General features: G+C 41.4%; 1 protein-coding gene across 1 annotated transcript in view; it reads left to right on the plus strand.

Annotated features, from left to right (window-relative positions):
• LOC106845887 (uncharacterized) overlaps positions 1-19,476 on the plus strand; it is a 369,420-nt gene that overhangs the window by 241,025 nt on the left and 108,919 nt on the right. The gene's annotated exons all lie outside the window — the stretch shown is intronic.

The raw sequence follows: 19,476 nt of genomic DNA on the forward strand, positions 1-19,476 counted from the left end.
TGTGTTTAGCACTTTCAGGAAGCAGGTGGCACCCTTTGGTTCTGATGACATCAAAACATAAGCTCTCTTGGATTTAAGGGTGAGAAATAGTCCCAGCTGCTTCTGTGGAATTGACTCCTGAGCTATTACGTGGCACAGAAGGAACATCTTTATTCTTTCTGCATCCTAGTTTTCTTTATTGAGACATACTTCTTTCAGTACCCTCTCAGTAATATTGTGGTACCTGGAAATGTAGGGTATCTATCTTTCTCTATCAGCTCTCAAGTTACTATAGGCCACTGGAAAATTAGGATGGTAGAAAATGATGTGTGATTACCCTTCGAACATTCGGAATTTGCCAGCTTTGGGTTGAGTGTGGAGGAGCCAATTCAATTTCCAGCAGCATTTAGATCTTTTAATCCTGAATGGCAACCGGGTAGGCTGCCAACTTAGAGAACAGAGCATTTCCACGGCATATGGCCCTGCTTTCTGTATGTGATTAAAACAGAGAAATACAACAGAGTAAAGTTTGGCTACTCGTGCTCCTGAAGTTGAAGCATTTACACGTTCACACGGCAACACGGAATAACAGCGCTATCAACATAGATTGCTTTATTCACACATTCTGCAGAGGGTATGAAGATGTTTATCACAATTAGTACAATTTCTGGGAAATTAGTGAGGAATCAAGTGGGATACTGTGAAACTCATTTGCAGCCTGCTCTGGTTGGGAAGCAGTATTACGAAATTGCATATATTAGAGACCTTGCTCCACACATTTTGCAGTGTCCAGCACAATCCCCAAAACTTGCTGTGCATCCACCATGAAAGTCTGGATCCCACCTCCCTGCAGAGCAAAGGATTGACATTTGATAAGTGTGATGGTCTCTCTTTCTCCATCTTCTCCACTGGAGAAGGTTTTCTTCTGTTCTTCCTCACTTTCCTCAACTCCCAACTACTTCAATGAGCCCAGGCCAAGTTGGAACAATGAAAAAGTTAATGGAAGAAGCAAAAGTAGGAAGCCTACCTATTGGTGCAGGATTGATGGTTGTCCTTCTACAATGTCCTTTTTCTTCTCAAGCCCTTTGAATGAAAGATGCCCCTTATCACTTGCCAGTTGGCTAAGGACGGTTTTCTTGTTGTGGGTTCCCTTGAGCATACTGTTGGTGTTGAGAAAATCATCACAAAGGGAAAAATACTTGCTGAAATAGATTCTGGGGGCACCTAGAATTGTTTATTCTAGCATATAGCTTGCCAAACATTAGTCCCTGGAAACCCCCTCTTTTTGCCCTAGGCTAATGCCACCTCGACTGCTGCTTGGGATGAAAGAAAGTTCTAGAGCCAAAGTCCCATTCTCTCTCTGTGGGAGAGATTGTGGTGGTGACCCAGGACATTGCCCTTGATGTAACCTTTGGAAAGGAAATGCTTCTTTAAGCAAGAGATTTGATGGTAGTTAATGAGGTGCTGTGGTATGGACCAGAGGGTCTTATGGAACTCTCTGGTACCCATTCTCCTCTACGAGAAACATTCCCCCACCCAAGGGCTCTAAAACATTCTGAGGATGAGACGGCTCATGAAGGATGCCTTTGGGGAGCCCATGGATGGACTGGCATTTGGAAGATCCCACATATTACTTTTATCCCAAGATACTGAAATGGAATAAGATAAGTGAGTCCTAAGTGTGTAACGTAGTATGATGAGGGTTTAATAGGAAAGAGTTCATGAATTAAACACAGCTTGCATTGGACAGAGCAGTATGTTTAGGATTTTGACTGCTATTTCTAGCAAAGTAGGGAATAACCCAAACTAAATTGTAAAATTGAGCCATCTTCTAGAAAATGAATAGGGCATGAATATCCATGGATGGCATGAATATATAATAGCATTAGCTGGACATTATTAGGCCCCAAACAATTTTTCATTTATCTTAAAAACAATACCAACAACATTTATTGGAGGATGGTCCCAGCATACCCTGAATACTTCTGGACTTCTTTGCTTTAATAATTCTTTGGGGTGACTATTTTCCCTCTTCCTCCTTTTTCTGCTCTTAAACATTAATTTTCACTACTGTCAGCCTCCTAGCCATAGCTCCTAATCTTCTTTCTGATTTTATACAAAAATGCTCAGAGATTCCATGAATATTTTGAAAATGCATTGCTTCCTTCTCTGCACTTATTATTATTTTTGTTCATATGTATTTGTGTACTATTTTACTGTCTAACTTTTTCACTTTGAAATAATTTTCACTTATAAAAAATAGCACAGAGAATTCTTATATTCCTTTCATTTGTCTGTGTCTTAACCATGGGAAAATTATTGAAAGCAGGAAATGGACATTGCTATAACACTGTGAACTAATCTGCAGGTGTCCATACTTCTCTGACTGTCCCACTGATGTTGTCTTTCTGTCTCAATGTCCAATCCAGGATCTCACATCACATTTACTTGTCCTGCCTTCTTGGTCTACTCCCACTGTGATTTCTTTGTCTTTTATGACTTTGATATTTTTGAAGGGTACAAGCCAGTTATATTGTAGAATGCCCCTCAATTTGTGTTTATCGGATGTTTGCACATTAGATTAGATTAAGGTCATGCATTTTTGGCTGGGACACTATGGAAGTGATGTTGGGTCCTTCTCAGAGCATCATATCATCAATGGTGTTGTTATATCTCATTATTCATTATTAATGATATTAACTTTGATCACTCGGATAAGGTGGTTTTGCCATTGCAAAGTTACCGATTTTCCTCTATTCCCCTAATAGGTATTTGTGGCTAGATACTTTGGGGTTACGCAAATATCCCATTTCTCAACATACTGTTGATCGCTTATTTTAGCCTCTATGGATAACTCTAGCCTGTGATAGTTATTGTGATTTTCTCGTTCCATCATTCCTTCTACATTTATCAACTGGATTTTTACTGTAAGGAAGAGCTGGCCCTTCTCCCTCATTGATTTATTTATCCAGTTATTTATATCAGTATGGGCTTGTGGATATTACATTTTTTATGGGTATAATCCATTGCTATCATCATTTTTGTTGCTCCAGTTGTCCCATATTTGGCCATTGGGAGCTCTTCCAAGCTCTCAAAGTGTCCTTCCTTTTCTGCATTCTTAAAAAGAATGGAGAAACATTGTTTAGCCTGTTTCAGTTCATGGTCGTTATTACAATGTTAGAGGAATTGAAGTAGGCATCTGTGCAGCAATGTTCTCGGTGCCACCTGTGCTGTGGAGGGCTCTTTCAGAAACTCTGAATGCTTCCAGACCACCTCTTTGTGTTAATAATTCTTTGGGTGACTATGTTCTCTGTTCCTGCTCTTTCTGTTCTTAGCCGTTAATTTTCACTGCTGTCAACCTCCTGGCCACAGCTTCTAATCTTTCTGATTTTACTCATAATTGCCTGATAAATGTGTGAGGGTGATGGCCCCTTGTATCTAGGGTAAAATTCACAGGCTTGTGGCAGATTTTTTTTTGACCGCTCACTCTTCTTTCTGTCTTGTGCCTGCAGTTGATTATGTGCATTACACGGAGGTCACTAGATAACTGGCTAAGGTATAATCTTTCTTCTCTAGAAGGCATGTTTTCTCATTCCTGCTGTTTCAATACTAGGAGATATGTAATACAAGATGTGTATGTAAACAATGTACTGCCTGGAGTTGTACACCAGCATTGCAAACATGAAGAATTTACTCAGAACTAAAAAGAGAAGAAATAATAGGGGCCTTTCACAAATATAAGGCAAGTTGAAAGTTCCTGCTAGATAAGAAATTGAAAAAGGGTATAAACATGTATTCCTGCAGTAATTTTCTGCAATCCTGGAAGAGATAAAGGTTCTTTACTGAAAACTCATGAGAACAGCAAAGAGTTAAGGGGTACTGAGAAGTGGACCTTGGAATAGGATAAAAAATGACCTCTCACCTGCCATCGGTGTGGATTGGAACATGTCAAAGAGTAGTTTTAATCTGCCAGATCACATTGATGGGAAGTATTAAGAGATGATGTATTTTCTTAGACATGGAGTTGTCTTTTTGCTTTCTGCAATTTGTACACATCCCTTAGCAATTTGGTGATTATATATATCTGAATATATATGGTCTTTCTCAGGGTTCGCCAGAGAAACAGAGCCAATAGGAGATACATGTGATTATTGAAGCTGAGACGTCCTATGACCTGCCATCTGCAAGCTGGAGACCCAGGAAAGCCAATGCCATAATTCAGTCTGAGTCTAAAAACCTGAGGACCAGGAGAGCAGATGGTATAAATCCCAGTCTGAGGACAGGAGAAGATGAGATGAGATGTCCCAGCTCAAACAGTGAGGCAGAGATAAAAGGAGAAAATTCCTCATTCTTTTGACTTTTGTTCTATCCAGCCCCTCAGCTGATTAGATGAGGCCCACCCACATTGGGGAGGACAGTCTGCTTTACTTGATTATACCAATTCAAATGCTAATCTCACCTGGAAACACCCTCACAGACACACCCAGAAATAATGCTCAATCTGGGTGCCTTGTGGCCCAGTCAAGTTGACACATAAGATTAACTATCACACACACACGTATAAAATGATACAGCCTCAGTTACACAGGGCTCCAGCTTGCTCTTGGGAAGGTGCCGGAGCAGTTTGTTGAGCGCATGTTTAGTTGCCTACCGTATGAGTTTCCCACTGACTACTCATTATAAGGCTCCTGGCTATGGGTAGGCTAATCCAGAGGGTGTGAGTAAGAGCCACGAAATCATGACCTAAATCAAAACCAGGGGAAAACGTTAAGATTCAGTTCCTAAAAGGACTGTGAACTAGAATTCCAGATCTGGGTTTCCAGAGTCCTCACATTTTGTTAGCTGCGAAAATTTACCAAGTGCACTCACACCCATTGGTTTGTTGAGGCCTCAGCAACTGATGTGCTAGACAGAGAAATATCTATTTTCAGGACCCTGGGGTTAAACTCAGAGTGTATCTTAGTTATCAAAGATCACACTACTCTTAAGCTAAAAAATCTGGTTTCAGATATTTTTGAGAAGACTCTAATGGCCTTTGTTTGAAGGAAAATGAACTTAAAATGAGTACAGATTTTATTTGTTTGCATGATTCTATTAATTGTTTGTGTGCTTAATAAAGATTTCAGTGATGGATGTTCAAGCCACTGAAGTAACTAAATGAGCCACAAATGCTCAAGGGCATGTGACATCTAAAGGGATTAGCAATGTACGATGCTCTATTCATTTCCAGGAGAGCGAAAGTAAATGCAAGGGTGAATCCTCAGTGATGTGAATATTTGTTAAACAGAGTGCCTTAACAACGCACTATGTGTTTTTTCTTTTACCGACAGTTCCCTGAATTAACTTCAACACACTTTTGTGGGTGAGCTTTTACTCCAAGCACAATATTTAATGAGTCACAATGAGACTAGAGAGTGGAACAAATTGAACTACACAACAATACTCAGGTTAACTGCCTGTAAAACTTTATAGAAACAAAGAAAAACAATCACTAACACAGTACTATAATTCTGAAAATAACACTCCCGTACAGTGTTTATAACTTTGTTTGCTCATATGCTTAACTCATTCATTTAAGGAATGCCCGTGAACAGGGACTGAGCTGTATATTAGTTTTCCAAATGAAAAATACACAATACCTCCTGTAGTGGACCACCCAGATTCCTCCTCATGGAAGAACTTGCTGTCCAGGGTTGGCCTCAGTTGTGGAGGGTTACTTTTCCTGAGGTTCTGTCGTTCCTAGAGGCAGCCTATGTCCAGTGATGGAGTCTGGGCTGTAAAGGATTGGGCACTTTGGCTCAACTCAATGTTGGGCAGTGCTCGCTTCAGAGATCAGTGCTAGGTTGAGGAAGATTTGTTAGACCTGTTTCACAGTTCGGCTTCTCTCTCTGCCTGATCATGTTTCCTTTCACAAGCATTGAAAACAGGCAGTGCCTGGTGCAAAGATATGGTCCAGGTGTGAAAATGTTTGCTGATGGTGACTTCTGATGGTGTACTGTCGGAAGGGAGTGCTTCCACGAGAGTGATCCATCTGGTGTTTTAGAGGCGTCGAGGAAATGGTAGCTATGGCAAGATGGCATTTCACGGGTATTGCTAAGCAGCATTAATCTGCTATAGAAGAATAAGGAACAACTGAAGGGACGAACAGCCAATTGGAAGCCAAATGTGAAAGTCAGAGATGCTGCTAGGTGGCAAACAAAGGAGCTCTCATCTCAACTAGAAGGCAGAGAAACCAGGAGCGACTCTAGGACCCAAGAGTCCAACTGGCTGAACTTCAAGGAAGGTTAAATGCCCAGTTAACGACCATCTCTAAAACCAAGGTCAAGCTGTTTGCTGTGAAAATCTGGGACTCTAAAACATGAGATAGAGACATTTGGGTGAATGCCTCCAATAATTTTGAGTACTCAGACTCTCCTGAAACTTCTGAGCCTGTAGAAAGATCCTATTCCCCTATAGAGCTAGAAGTCCCCCGTGATAGAAGACCATGCAGATATCTCTCCCCTGCAAGGCAACAGGCACCTCCTCAGGCTGGATCTCCTCCGCTCCTTGTGACTTCAGGCTGATAGTTAGTGTTACGTCTCAGCATATCCCAGCAGGGATGGTATTGCCTCTGATAGGGGAGGGAAGGCTCTTCCTAGAAGCTGTGCCATGGAGTCAATGTGAGCTGTCCAGCCAGGAGCATACTTGTAAGAGTGGATTCTTGGGGGTTTGACCCACAAAATGGAACATAGCAAATGGAACATAACCCTGGACAAGAGTTTGTTGATTTTAGAGTGTTCTTTTGAGATCCAAGATTAACACCCTGGCCAGTACCCAAGAAGATGGTATGACTTCTTATTAGGATGCCCACTGGATTCATGGAAAGAACATTGGTGCAAGTTGAACAAAGTTGAAATGCCAGAATTGCTCTGTATGTTTCTCTGTGTGCTCAGAGAAGTGGGTGTGCTGGAATGGAAGACTTGCTTGATGCTTATGTTCCATAGTGAGGAGAACAAGAAGCATCATTTACCAAGAACATAGCAATGAGATGGTGAGAGGACTCCAGCATCACTTTACAGTCAAATAGTGGCCTCCTGCACAGAGGGGAGAAGAAATAGTGACAGATACTGGTGTGCTGATAGAACTTGAAGTTTTAGAGACACTGTGGACATCGTTATTTGCCTGTAGTGAGGGGACCACATATATTGAAGAATGTCAGCCTAGGGGGATCTGACCCACAGAGAGGTATGGAGATGTCTGTGGGGCAAAACACCTGAGCATCTAATGAGGGCAGTGCTCAGCCTGTACCAGCAGAATGAACCATGATGGATAATGAAGAGGCTGGGAGCAGCTACTCCTTTCCCCAAGAGTCACGGGCCCTTCCCAGCTTCCAGACCTACACTTGTTTTTGAGATCTGGAAACTGTTGATTGAAGAGCTGATGGGGTCCCCAGGAAGACTCTCTGTCATGAAAAAGAAAAAAAAATCTGGACCATCTGTATTTGTCAGGGTTCTCCAAAGAAAACAGCACAAATAGGAATATAAAAGGAGATTTATTATGAAGAATTGGCTTCCACAATTATGAAGGCTGAGGCGGTCCATGATCTGCCGTCTGCTAGTTGGGGACCCAGGGAAGCCAAGAGTGTGGTTCCCCCGAGTTCAAGGGCCCGAGAATTAGTAGAGCTGATGGTGTAAACCCCCGTCCGAGGGCAGGAGACAAGATGTTCCAGCGCAAGGAGAGAGGCTGGAAAAAGGGCAAATTCCTCCTTCTTCTGCCTTTCTTTCTATCCAGGCCCTCAGTAGATTGGGTGAGGCCCACCCACATTGGGGAGGGTGTTTCACTTTACGGAGTCCACTCATTCAAATGCTAATCTCATCCAGTAACATCCTCAGGGACACACCCAGAAATAATGTTTAACCAGCTCTCTGAACGTCCCCCGATCTAGTCAAATTGGCACATAAAATCAACTACCACACCATCTGAACATCACATTGAACCATTATGCTCACGATAGGAGGTTGATTAGGCTGGATGAGCAAGAGGTGTCCAGCATGCGGGGAACTTTGGTAAGACATGTGCTATGGAGGGTGGGAGATAATCCTGTAAAGATTCGACAGGGATCTGCCCTGTCTGAAACATTTTCAGAGGTCCAGTGGTCAGGTATATACCAGGATGTCCATCCGAAGTAGCAGACAAATTGTTTCATCTGCATATGTCAACATGTACCAGGTAGCACAATGCTTGGAAGGCCTCTTTAGATTCTGGAAGCAATACATTTCATGCCTTGGAATACTAGGCTTGGCTCATGTGTCACTAGGAGACACAGAAGGTGGCCAGTTTATGGGATCCCAGTGCAGATGATGCAATGATGTAAGCCATGGGCTCAGGCAATGAGGCAAGAAGCAACCTGGCCACTTCGAGCAAACAATAAGTAAATGGTGTTGGAGGTATTGGTGAAGGGAAAAGATGCCATGCTGAGTTTGTGGCAAGCCCCAGTGGGAGAATCACAGCATGGGTATCTGGAGTTCTTGAGTAAGGGTGCCTTAAACAACAGAAATTTATTTCTTACAGTTATAGAGGCTGGAATCTGAGATCAAGGTGTGGGCAGGGCTGGTTTCTCCTGCCTTGGCTTTTAGATGCCACCTCTCTCTGTTTCCTCATGTGGTCTTTCCTCTGTGTGAGTCTGTGTCCTCATCTCCTCTTCTTACATGGATGCCAGTCAGATTGGATTAAGGCTCACCCTAGTGACCTCATTTTAGCTTAATTACTTCTGTAAGACCCTGTCTCCAAATACAGTCCCATTCTGAGGTACTGGGGGCTAGGGTTTCAAGATATGAATTTTGGGGCAGGGGGCACATTTCAGCCCATAACACCATTCACAAAACAACTCTTAATGTTGTAGTGGGCCTTGATAGAGACAAGGTACCTCATTATTGGGCTTCAAATGACCACATGTGCAGACTGTTCATCAAAAGCTGGAATCTGTCAGACTCATAGACTCACAGTGTCAGATGAACCTACAATAATGCATTCTTAGACAGAATTGAGATTCTTGGGTTTGTATATGAACAGGACCAGATGGCACAAGTGAGCTGCATGGGGGAGTAGTCCAGACCCCATGTCACCTATCACCATTGCGTAAATGCTTATCCCTCAGCTCATGGCACGTGGTCATTTGGGGTAGGGGTACTGTATAATTCACTGACAAGGGAGGGAAAAGCTCAAGCTCATTTTCTGGATGGATCATCTTGGTGCAAGGCAAAAATGGACATCAGCTGCATTAGGTTCTTACCCAAGAGTGGCCTTGAAGGACAGCAGAGAAGGAAAATTCTCCCAGTTGTCAGCGCTTTAATCCACTTGGTGTGAAAAAGGAAGAGTCCTGAGATTAGAAAAATATAGACTCATGGGAAGTTGAGAATAGCTCGACTGAATCATCAAGGGATTGGAAGGAAAAAGATTGGAAGAAGGGAGACTCAAATTTCTAGGGTAGAGCCTTGTGATGGGTGCACAGGAACGAGAAAGTGTAAAGAGCTTTGCCTCACGTTTGGATGCCCAGCAAAAAGTGTCCACCCGTGAAGAGCCAAAGGTGATTGTTTCTCCATATGAAGTCGTGCTGGAGCCTTCTGAATTAAAAATTTTCAGATTTTATGACTCTAGGAAGAAAAAATTATCTGAGCAAGTTTGTAGAATTTGTTTGTGTGTGTGTGTTTCTTTCTCCCATTGGTGGACCTTCGTGTCAGACATTCCTGCTTCCTTGCCCATCTTCCTGCCACCCACACACTCATACACTGACTATTGACGTTGAGTTAAATGCCTTAACTCTCTATCCCTCAAGCATTCTACTATGATATATTCTCCAACATTTTGTTCAGTCGCAGGATTTCTCTGAGAGGAGGGATTATGGAGAATCTTGACTGGCCATGATGGAGGTGGCCAAGGGCAACTACAGCTGTAGGGCTAGGATGGAAGGAGGGCAGTGGCAAGATCCAAGGGCAGCCCATGGCATTTAGCAACCAACGTTGGCTTCCAGAGTACTGTCATAAACAGATGGTTCTAGTGCTGATTTTGGCTCTGGCTCAGCTACATACTTCTTTTTATTGTTCTCCCCTTTTATGGCAATTCTTTGACTCACTCTATATCAGTAGTTCTCATCTGGAGGTGCTTTTGTCCCCCCAGGGGACATTTGGCAAGGTCTGGAGACATTTTTGATGGTCACAACTTGGGGTAGGAGGATACGACTGGTATCAAGTAGGTAAAGATCAGGGATGTTGCCCAGCATCCCACAATGCACAGGACAGCCTCTCTCAATAAAGAATTACCTAACCCAAATGTCAATAGGGCTGAGATTAAGAAACCCTGCTCTATATTATTTTCATTCATTACTTTTCAGCTTAAATTAGCCAGAGTTGTTTTTGGTTGGTTGCTACAATGAACATGACTGATGCAAGTCATTTCCATTGTAAGGTAATTTACATTTAAGGGTGTTATTTAACCCTGCATGTGGAAGAATGTCACTCCCAGGAATCTTCCCAAGTTTGAGAAAGGACCCCTAATCATGACTTGCTTTTCCTGTTGTCCAAGGTAACACATGATCTGAGAAAGACTTTTCTCCCCACTTCTTCTCTTCTAATTTCTTCACCTAGTTTTCTTCTTTCTATACCTGTTACAACTTGGAGGATGCATTGGGAGTTTTAATTCACTTTAAAAAGTTGCAGAGCCCTAGTGCATGGAACCAGAGAAAGTGCATGTGGAGCAGATGCTCACACACAACATCAATGTGAGTTTATTGAGTGTCTGTAAACAACAGGGAACTCAGTACTGGAAACAGAGCAGCAAATTATTCAACCAGTCCCCTGATCAAACAATATGGTGAATCACAGGCACGTGTTGAAGTGCTTTGCATTGTTTTTGCCTCACTCCTCTTGCCCCTCCGTCCTGCCCATGGGTTTATATTCCCTTATAAAGTATCTTATTGTATCTACCCTCTGCCTGAAGCTCCGATGTTTAGAAGAACAATAGTTTATTTCTCTACTCTCTTTCTTGATGAACTCGGTGAATGTCCACTCTTCCCCACAAACCAGAAACAGAGAACCATTCTTGACATTTCCCTTTCTCTCTCACCTCTCAAGCCATTTGAGTTAGCCTCTGATTTCTATTGGCTCTGTCTGAGTCTCTCTTGAATTCATTCCATCCTTTACATTCCCACAATCATTGCCGTGGTGTCGATGCAAACATTTTAGTGCCTCAATTGCTGCAGTTGAATCCTCATGGCCATCCTGGGTGACAGGACCCCAATCTATTGTCTAGGTTGCTTGTAGAAAACATTTCTGAGCTGGAGAGATGCTGTCCTCTCATACCGAGGGTGACCAACCCCGGTTTGCCCAGGACTGAGGCGTTCTGGGGACATGGGATGTTCAATGATAAAAGTGGAGAGTCCTGGGAAAACTGAGATGAGCTGGTCACGTTTTCTGACAGAAAGCTTGCAATGGCTCCTACGAATGTTAGGGTGAAGGTCAAATTCCTTGGTCGTGCCCACATGGGCATTCAGCTCACTTTCTGGCTTTGCTTATGGACACTCTTCATGTTTTCATTTGCTTTAAGGATTAAAATTATTATACTTCCTCAAATTGATCACACTTAAGTGTCTAGGTGTTTTCCCTACTTCAAATCCTGTCCCCCAAGAATTCATCAATAAAATAGCTACTTCTTCTTCCAGGAAATCTTTTGAGCTGATGGAGAATTCCTGTGGCTCCCATGACACATATAGTTTATCTTTTACCGCTTTTAGACTAACCTTTGACCAAGCTGTCAACCTTCCCTAACAGATTGTGAGTTTATTGAGAAGAGGGACTTAGCTCTTGCTACTTTGCATATTTCATGTTATTATAGCATTCTTTATTATCAGATACCATATTGCATTTAGTATATGACATTGCGGTTTGTCTATATTGTGTCTTCCCTACTAGAATGCAAATAACTTCTCTGTTTGGAGTTCCTGGTGCATCAAAACCCTCAGTAAGGATTTATCATTAGATGAAATGATGCCACTAGCACTCAGCCCTCAGCCTGGGGTTCAGCCGCATATAGGCATTCTCCGAAGAAGTAACTCATGAAAAAATGAGAGAATGAGGGAAAGAGAGTGTCTTCCCTTCACAAATTGCTGCTACTTCAAGCTCACTAGTGCATCCCAAGAGATCAAAATTTGCATCGAATTCACAAAGAAAAGAGCAATGTGGCTGTCGCCAATAAACTAGACTCCATTTTACTCTCCTTCTGGTAAGTCCATCATAAGCTGGGTAGACTCTGGGCAATTTTAGACCTGTCTTCCCATCGTGCAAATTATTTCACTTATATTGGGATTCATTTTCTCAAAGCTGTGTGAGAATTTTGGGCCTGAACTACATTTTTAAAAATGGATTTGCTGGCAATTTATTACCTGAGAACTGTCATGGGATGGCTTAAATGTATGCTTTTAAGAAATAATTGCAGAAAGCATAGCTTGATATTGACACACATTTCCATCCGGAGATGGTGGTGTAACCATACTAAATTATCACTTTGTCTTGTAAATGTACCTCCCCCAACTTATTTACAGTTTATTACATATCACACTGATGTAAATTGGGGACCATGGAACTCGTGATCTGATTTGTGGGTTTTTCCAAAAGATATTGACCCTGCCCAGTGACCCAACATGGGATCCTATTTGGCAACATAAGAGGCCCTACTGTCCCTTACATCTCTTAGCGATGCCTCTCAGGAGAGGAAACTCACCATGCCTCCTTCTGGAAGCCTGTGAGAACTATGACGATGATAGGTGGGTGCATACTTTTCAGATGCCAGGAAAAAGACTCTGAAAATCTGTGCCAATAGCGGGTGCTTCTCACAAGACTGATCCACGTATTGTTCCACATGGCATAAGTGGCAGGAGGGAGAAAAAAATGTTTTGTTCATTCAGTAGGACTTGTGTCCCTTCATTAATTATATGTGCTATGTAGATATAAAATTCCATTTTTTTTCAACGAAGCAATGGGGAGACACATTTACTCCATCGATCACTCTTTCTATTTTCAATTCTGTCCTTCTTCTAGGGAAGAATTTGTCTTAAACTTTTATTTCCCATTATCCATACTATTCACTCTTTATTGATGGCCACTGAGACCATTAGGCACGAATGACATCTATTGGGGGCTGTCATATACATTTGGCTGTTTTTCTGCCTCACTTATTCTTTAAGGCACTTCTCAGTAGATTAATGGATCCAAACCCTCATTTCAATTATTTTTATTATGCCTGGCTACTGCCTGCTCCCATTAAAAATGAGAGTGTACAGTTCATTTAAGGATTCAATATTCCTGTTAAGCAGTAATTCACGTCAGCTTCTCCATTACCACGCCACCAACTCATGGGATTTGTTTGATTTATGGAAGTAGTTGCTGTTGGAACTTTGCCTCTGTCCACTGAACACTGTTTGTATCATGGGAACTTTACTTCGAAATGCTTAATAATTACTAATGAAGTTCTCTTCAGTTCGTTCAGCTACATCCACTCTGATTATCAGAGTGAGCTCAAGGCAAAACTATAAACATTCATGCATTTCTAGAAGACGAGGTAATTTTTGCTTACACCGGTTCCAATAGGAGCAAATTCTGTGTTTGCAAATAATTGAAAACCTATAGAAACAGCAGTCAATCACTGATGTTGGTTGCATGAACTTGGACCGTCAACTGAGATCTAGTTTCCTGGTAATTTGGTGATATTTGTGCTTATGTTACCTATTTGGAAATTTCTGAACTATGTGGCATCCTTCCCAAAGTATTCACTGAGTGAAGTATGTGATAGTCACATCAGGCGTGTGCTGCACAACAAATTGCGATAAACTTAGCAGCTTAAAACGATATCTATTTATTAGCTCAAGGTTTTGTAGGTCAGAAGTCCAGGATGGCATGATTGGGTCCTCTGCTCATGTTTTCACAAGGCTGAAGTCAAGGCATTGGCTAGACTGAATTCTCAGCCAGAGGCTCTGGGGAAATACATCTGCATCCAAGCTCATTCTTGCTGTTGGCAGAATTCAGTTCTTTATAGTTGGGGGACTGTGGTCCCTGTTTTTCTGCTGTCTGGCCATCATATGGGGACCTCTCTCAGCTCCTAAAGGAAACCCACATTCCTTCTCATGTGATCTCCTCCATCTTCAAGCCAGCAACAGCACATCTAATGCTGGTCATCCTTTAAGTCTTTGATTTTCTCTTCTGCCACCAGCCAGAGAAAACTCTCTGCTTTGAAAGGCTCAGGTGATTAGGTCATGTGCAACTGCATAATCTCTTTATCTCAAGGTCAGTGGATTTGGGACTTTAATTGCATCTGCAAAATCTCTTCCCAGGGATCCCTAGACGAAAGTTTGATTCAGTATCTTGGAGAAAATGTGCATACACCATGGGGCAAGGATCTTAGAGGGCTATCTCAGAATCTTTCTTGGCTAGTATTACATTCTTGAGTCTCCCCAACTGGAATTATCTAAGAACCTAAGGGTTCTTCTGGTCCCAAGGGATTAGTTGTGTCATTTCCAAATATCAAATGAAAGCAGAACTGGAGAGAATCAGCTGTTCATTGCTGCTGATGCTCTTGTTCATGAAAAAGTAGCAAGTGAACTGAGCATAGGGCAAACCATTAATACAGACCTGTGAAAATGACCCTGTGTACACAGGGAGCCCCTGAAGAGCTCGATTTCCTGGGATGCATGTGGCAGGATTTATATACCAGGTAAATGAAGCCACACTGGATTTACATTCTATCTAAGTCCAAAGCTTAGGAGAAGCTCCTTGGGAAGATATGCCATGTGGTCATAATCTTATTGGCTGGTTATTGGGACCATATCTGGAGCAGGCAGCTGACATTCAGGTTAACGTGTATTCACACACTTCACGTTCAGTACTCATGGGTCCTTTTCAGGATCTTAACTGACTTAAGATTAGGCTATGGAAGACTGTGTGCCTCAGTGACCAAATCCATCCTTGCTACCATAATATGTGCTTGTGGAAAATTGATTCAGGTCAGTCCACAGGATGACTCCTGGTCTTTCATTTACAAAGTGAAGGGGAGACATTTAAGTTTAAGTAAGAAAAATATATTCCAAAATGATGTCTGTCTGCACCTTTCCACATCAAACAACTTGGCTTAATTTTATAAACTAACTCTTGGGCCACAAGGAATTGTGACCTAGGCAACATAAGTATCTTTTCTTTGTTTATAAACATTTAGAAATATATTTCATTATTTTAAATTAATTAATATGATGTAATAATATCATTTGTTTTTATTTTATTAATAACAATTTTGTTGATAAAGAATGCCAATCTTCTAAATTAACTCATTGCCAAAAGCTGTCCTCTTTCCTCTTGCATCCATTCAAAGATAGAGCAATTTTGTAGTGGCGTCAACCTGAGTGATCTCATTTGAAACACAAAATATGCCTAAAGAGTCTTATTTTCATGGTACGAGTTTTGGATGTATACAAGTGCCCCGTGGTAAATTACCATGATGTATTGTATTACATAGTTACCCTTTTAAGCACATGAGTTATACATCAGGAACTTAATCCTTCCCACCCAGTGCTCATTATCATGAGTCATTACTGCAATTCCGTTCTCTGACAGAAGTACATCACTGCCATCTTACAAAGCAAGAAATAACTCTCCAGAGGCAGCCAAGTTTGTTTGGCTTCATCATCCTAAATCCTACCCCGACAAGAAACCCTGACCACAATAATAAATATACCAAAATATAATATAAAAAAAGAAAAATTACCCCTCTCCAATGGGAATGCCAATTCTATATCAGGGTTTCTCAACTTTGGTGCTATTGATATTTGGGGTCAGATCATTCTTTGTCTTGGGGGGCTATACAGTACATTATAGGATGTTTAGCATCATCCCTGGCCTCTTTCTTTAGATGTCAGGACCAACTCCCCCATTTTTTTCTTTTTGGTGAAAATATCTTGTTTTTATTTTAATTTACATTTAATCCAATCCCCCAATTGTGACAACCAAAAATGTCTCCTGTTATTGCCAAATATCCCCTGGGGAGTAAAATCGTCCCTGTTAAGAACCACTGCTCTGGATCATAAATCCAAACCTTGAAATTCATTGAAAAGACGTCTTTTGCAATACCTCCACACCTGAGTCCAAGATAAGGTGCTCCAAAAACACCAGATCAACATGGCGCTCAAGCCAAGGAACGTGTCATCAAAAAGAATCCCAGAAAGATTAAGACCTAGGCAAATATATTCTGATGACATCCACAGACCTCCTTAGGGATTAGAAAAATTTCTAATTTTTTTTTAATTCCATTTCTTTTTTTTTTTTAAAGATTTTATTTTTTTCCTTTTTCTCCCCAAAGTCCCCTGGTAGGTAGTTGTATATTCTTCGTTGTGGGTCCTTCTAGTTGTGGCATGTGGGATGCTGCCTCAGCGTGGTTTGATGAGCAGTGCCACATCCGCGCCCAGGACTCGAACCAACGAAACACTGGGCCGTCTGCAGTGGAGCGCGTGAACTTAACCACTCGGCCACAGGGCCAGCCCCGGAAAATCTCTAATTTTATGATAGCCTCCAGCACTGATACAGCTCAGTCCTTTGACTGACAACATCTCTGTTTCACACAGGGACTGTTTCCTGGCTTCTCAATTTCTCCAAGAAGATGACCTCATAACTGGGAATCTATGAAATCCCCTGAAGTTATGTGGAAGCCCTCCTATTCAAATTCTACAACTGACACGTCTTTTCTCATTAAAAGGCTCTGAGAGGCTGGCCTCGTGGCGGTGTGGTTAAGTTTGCATGCTATGCTTCGGTGGCCCAGGGTTCGCTGATTTGGATCCAGTTGTGGACCTATGCACTGCTTATCAGGCCATGCTGTAGCAGGCATCCTACACATTAAATAGAGGAAGACAGGCCCAGAAGTTAGCTCAGGGCCAATCCTCCTTAGCAAAAAGAGGAGGATTGGCAGTGGATGTTAGCTCAGGGCTAATCTTCCTCAAAAAAAAAAAAGGCTCCAGGAAGTAATGATGTTCGCTTCAGTTCTTTAAAACTGATGCTAGAAGATATAATCTCCACCATAAAAAAAAGATGCTTAGATTAACTATTAGAAAAAATATCAAACACTGGTAAATAGGTCTTTCAAACCATCCATCTGCCAGTGAGGTAGGGTCCTTAATTCTACTGGGAGTTTGAAGCTTCACGTTGTCCTTCATTGCTTCTGATACTCAGCTGGATGGTGAGCTTGTAGAGGACAAAGGAAGGGCAACTCTGTTGACTGCACTGGGATGACAAAATCACTCCTTTCTGTTCCTGTGTTGTTTCAAGTCCTTCTGTATCTCTCAGGGATATCTTTAATTCTGTCTTCTTTATGCCCACATTTATTCTTATTCCTTATCCAAATATTAAGTCATTAGAGATAGACAAATTCTCTTTCTTGCTGAATATGACCACATCATCAAGATACTGCAGGCTTTTTTACAAACAAGCCTTTTGCTATGAAAATATTTCTGTGGTGTCACTTAATATGCAGAGGGCATTGTAATTAATAATCCATTAGAGTTCAACTGTTTGACACAGCTGGAGGTCTGAAGAGGGACCAGAGCAGCTAATTATCTTGATTTTAATACTTTGACCGTATCTCCCTGTTTCTTTGTAAATTACACTCCAAACAGGATTGAAAATATTCTGCTACTGATGAAGTACTGTGGAAAACATAAATTTCCAGGAGGTTTTGCTAATCTTATTTTTGCTTCTTGAAATATTATTTGCTGGGTTGAATGATGGAGGGTTTCATATTTCACCACTGAGTTCACTAGATTTAAGTTTTTGGTGAGCCATAAAAACAGAGGAAATTATTATTGTATCATGCAGATAGTGCCTCTAATTCATTCGGGCATCTACAAATAAAATATTCTTGAGTTGCAGTGGTAAACTTTATCACTATCAGTGACAGAATTAAAGGGAAGTCTGAAAAATTGACTAATAATCATAGACGGCAGATGAGATCCCTTTTCTCTTTTGCCCTTTCTTCCATCCTTCTTCCCTCCCTCCCTCCCTTCTTGCTGCCTTCCTCCTTCCCTCCCTTTCTCCCTTCCTTTTCCATTTCATCTTTCCAATATCCGCTATATGGTTGACATGTGCTTGGCACCAGGGACAAAGTAAGATGAATAAAATCATTTTTTTTTTTTAAGATTTTATTATTTCCTTTTTCTCCCCAACACCCCCCAGTACATAGTTGTATATTCTTCGTTGTGGATTCTTCTAGTTGTGGTATGTGGGACGCTGCCTCAGCGTGGTTTGATGAGCAGTGCCATGTCCGCACCCAGGATTCGAACCAACGAAACACTGGGCCGCCTGCAGCGGAGCGTGCGAACTTAACCACTCGGCCACGGGGCCAGCCCCTGAATAAAATCATTTTTAACTTTAAGGAAGACACAGAAATGTACCCTGGGAATACAAGGTGTAGACAAGACCTGTATTAGCCTGATTGTGATATTAGTTAATCCGCTATATTCTGTCTCATTTGAGACTTTGATTTTAAAAAAAATATTGTGAAGGTCATCATCCTGATTGGGAAAAAGTGCCTTCCTTCAAAGTGGACAAAAGGTTTTATCAAATTCACACTCTTATCAACTTCATCCACATTCTTATCAAATTAGTCTATACTCTCTGTTGTTCAACTATTTGTATTATCATTCAACTTGGATTTCTTTATCTTGTCTGCAAGGATATTATAAAAAAACCTCATAAATACCTGAGAAAAACCTATACATGCTATGTCTTTACCCATAATGTATGACTTACCCATTGAAAATTTGGTTGCTACCTACTGACAGATAAGACAATTATTATCTAACTACTCCAATCCCCTCCCTCCCTCCCTCCCTTCCTTTTTTCCTTTGTTCCTTCCAGTTTTTCATTGTAAACTTTTCCATCAGGATCAAACCTACAAAATAGTAGAAATACAAATGAATATTTTTTTTCCTCCCCACAAGTATTTTGGATTTTAAAGTGTGCATTTATGTTTTTATATAATTTTACACCATAACTGAAAGAGTCTGTCTACATTAGTTCAGCAAGCAGCTGGGAAAACATCAATAACATCTTAGGGCTTTATCAAATTGTATGGGAAATACTGTATTTTTGTAAATACTTAATTTCACTGCGTACGTGGAATAAAATGGAGATAGTTGTCTTCACAAGGACATTCTGGATCAGAGATCCTTTGATTCAGTAGGCATTCCCTGCAGTCTTCTATATTTATATCACTGTTTCTCTGCACCAATAAGACAGAAACTCATGGAGTGTGGTTAAAGTGGTCCTTAGTCTCTTGCATTGCAGGTTCATCTTTAAAATTTAACCAAGAGTTAACGTCAAAAGATGGCCTCCAGCGGCTTCCACGCGTGGGGAACTCCTGAGCATCTGTGCAGCGGCTGGAGTTGAGGTTTAGGGGGGCAGATGCTCCATGATAGGAGCTTTGTGGAGTTTT

The sequence above is a fragment of the Equus asinus genome, chromosome X (genome assembly GCF_041296235.1).
Source record: "Equus asinus isolate D_3611 breed Donkey chromosome X, EquAss-T2T_v2, whole genome shotgun sequence".
Taxonomy (NCBI): Eukaryota; Metazoa; Chordata; class Mammalia; order Perissodactyla; family Equidae; genus Equus; species Equus asinus.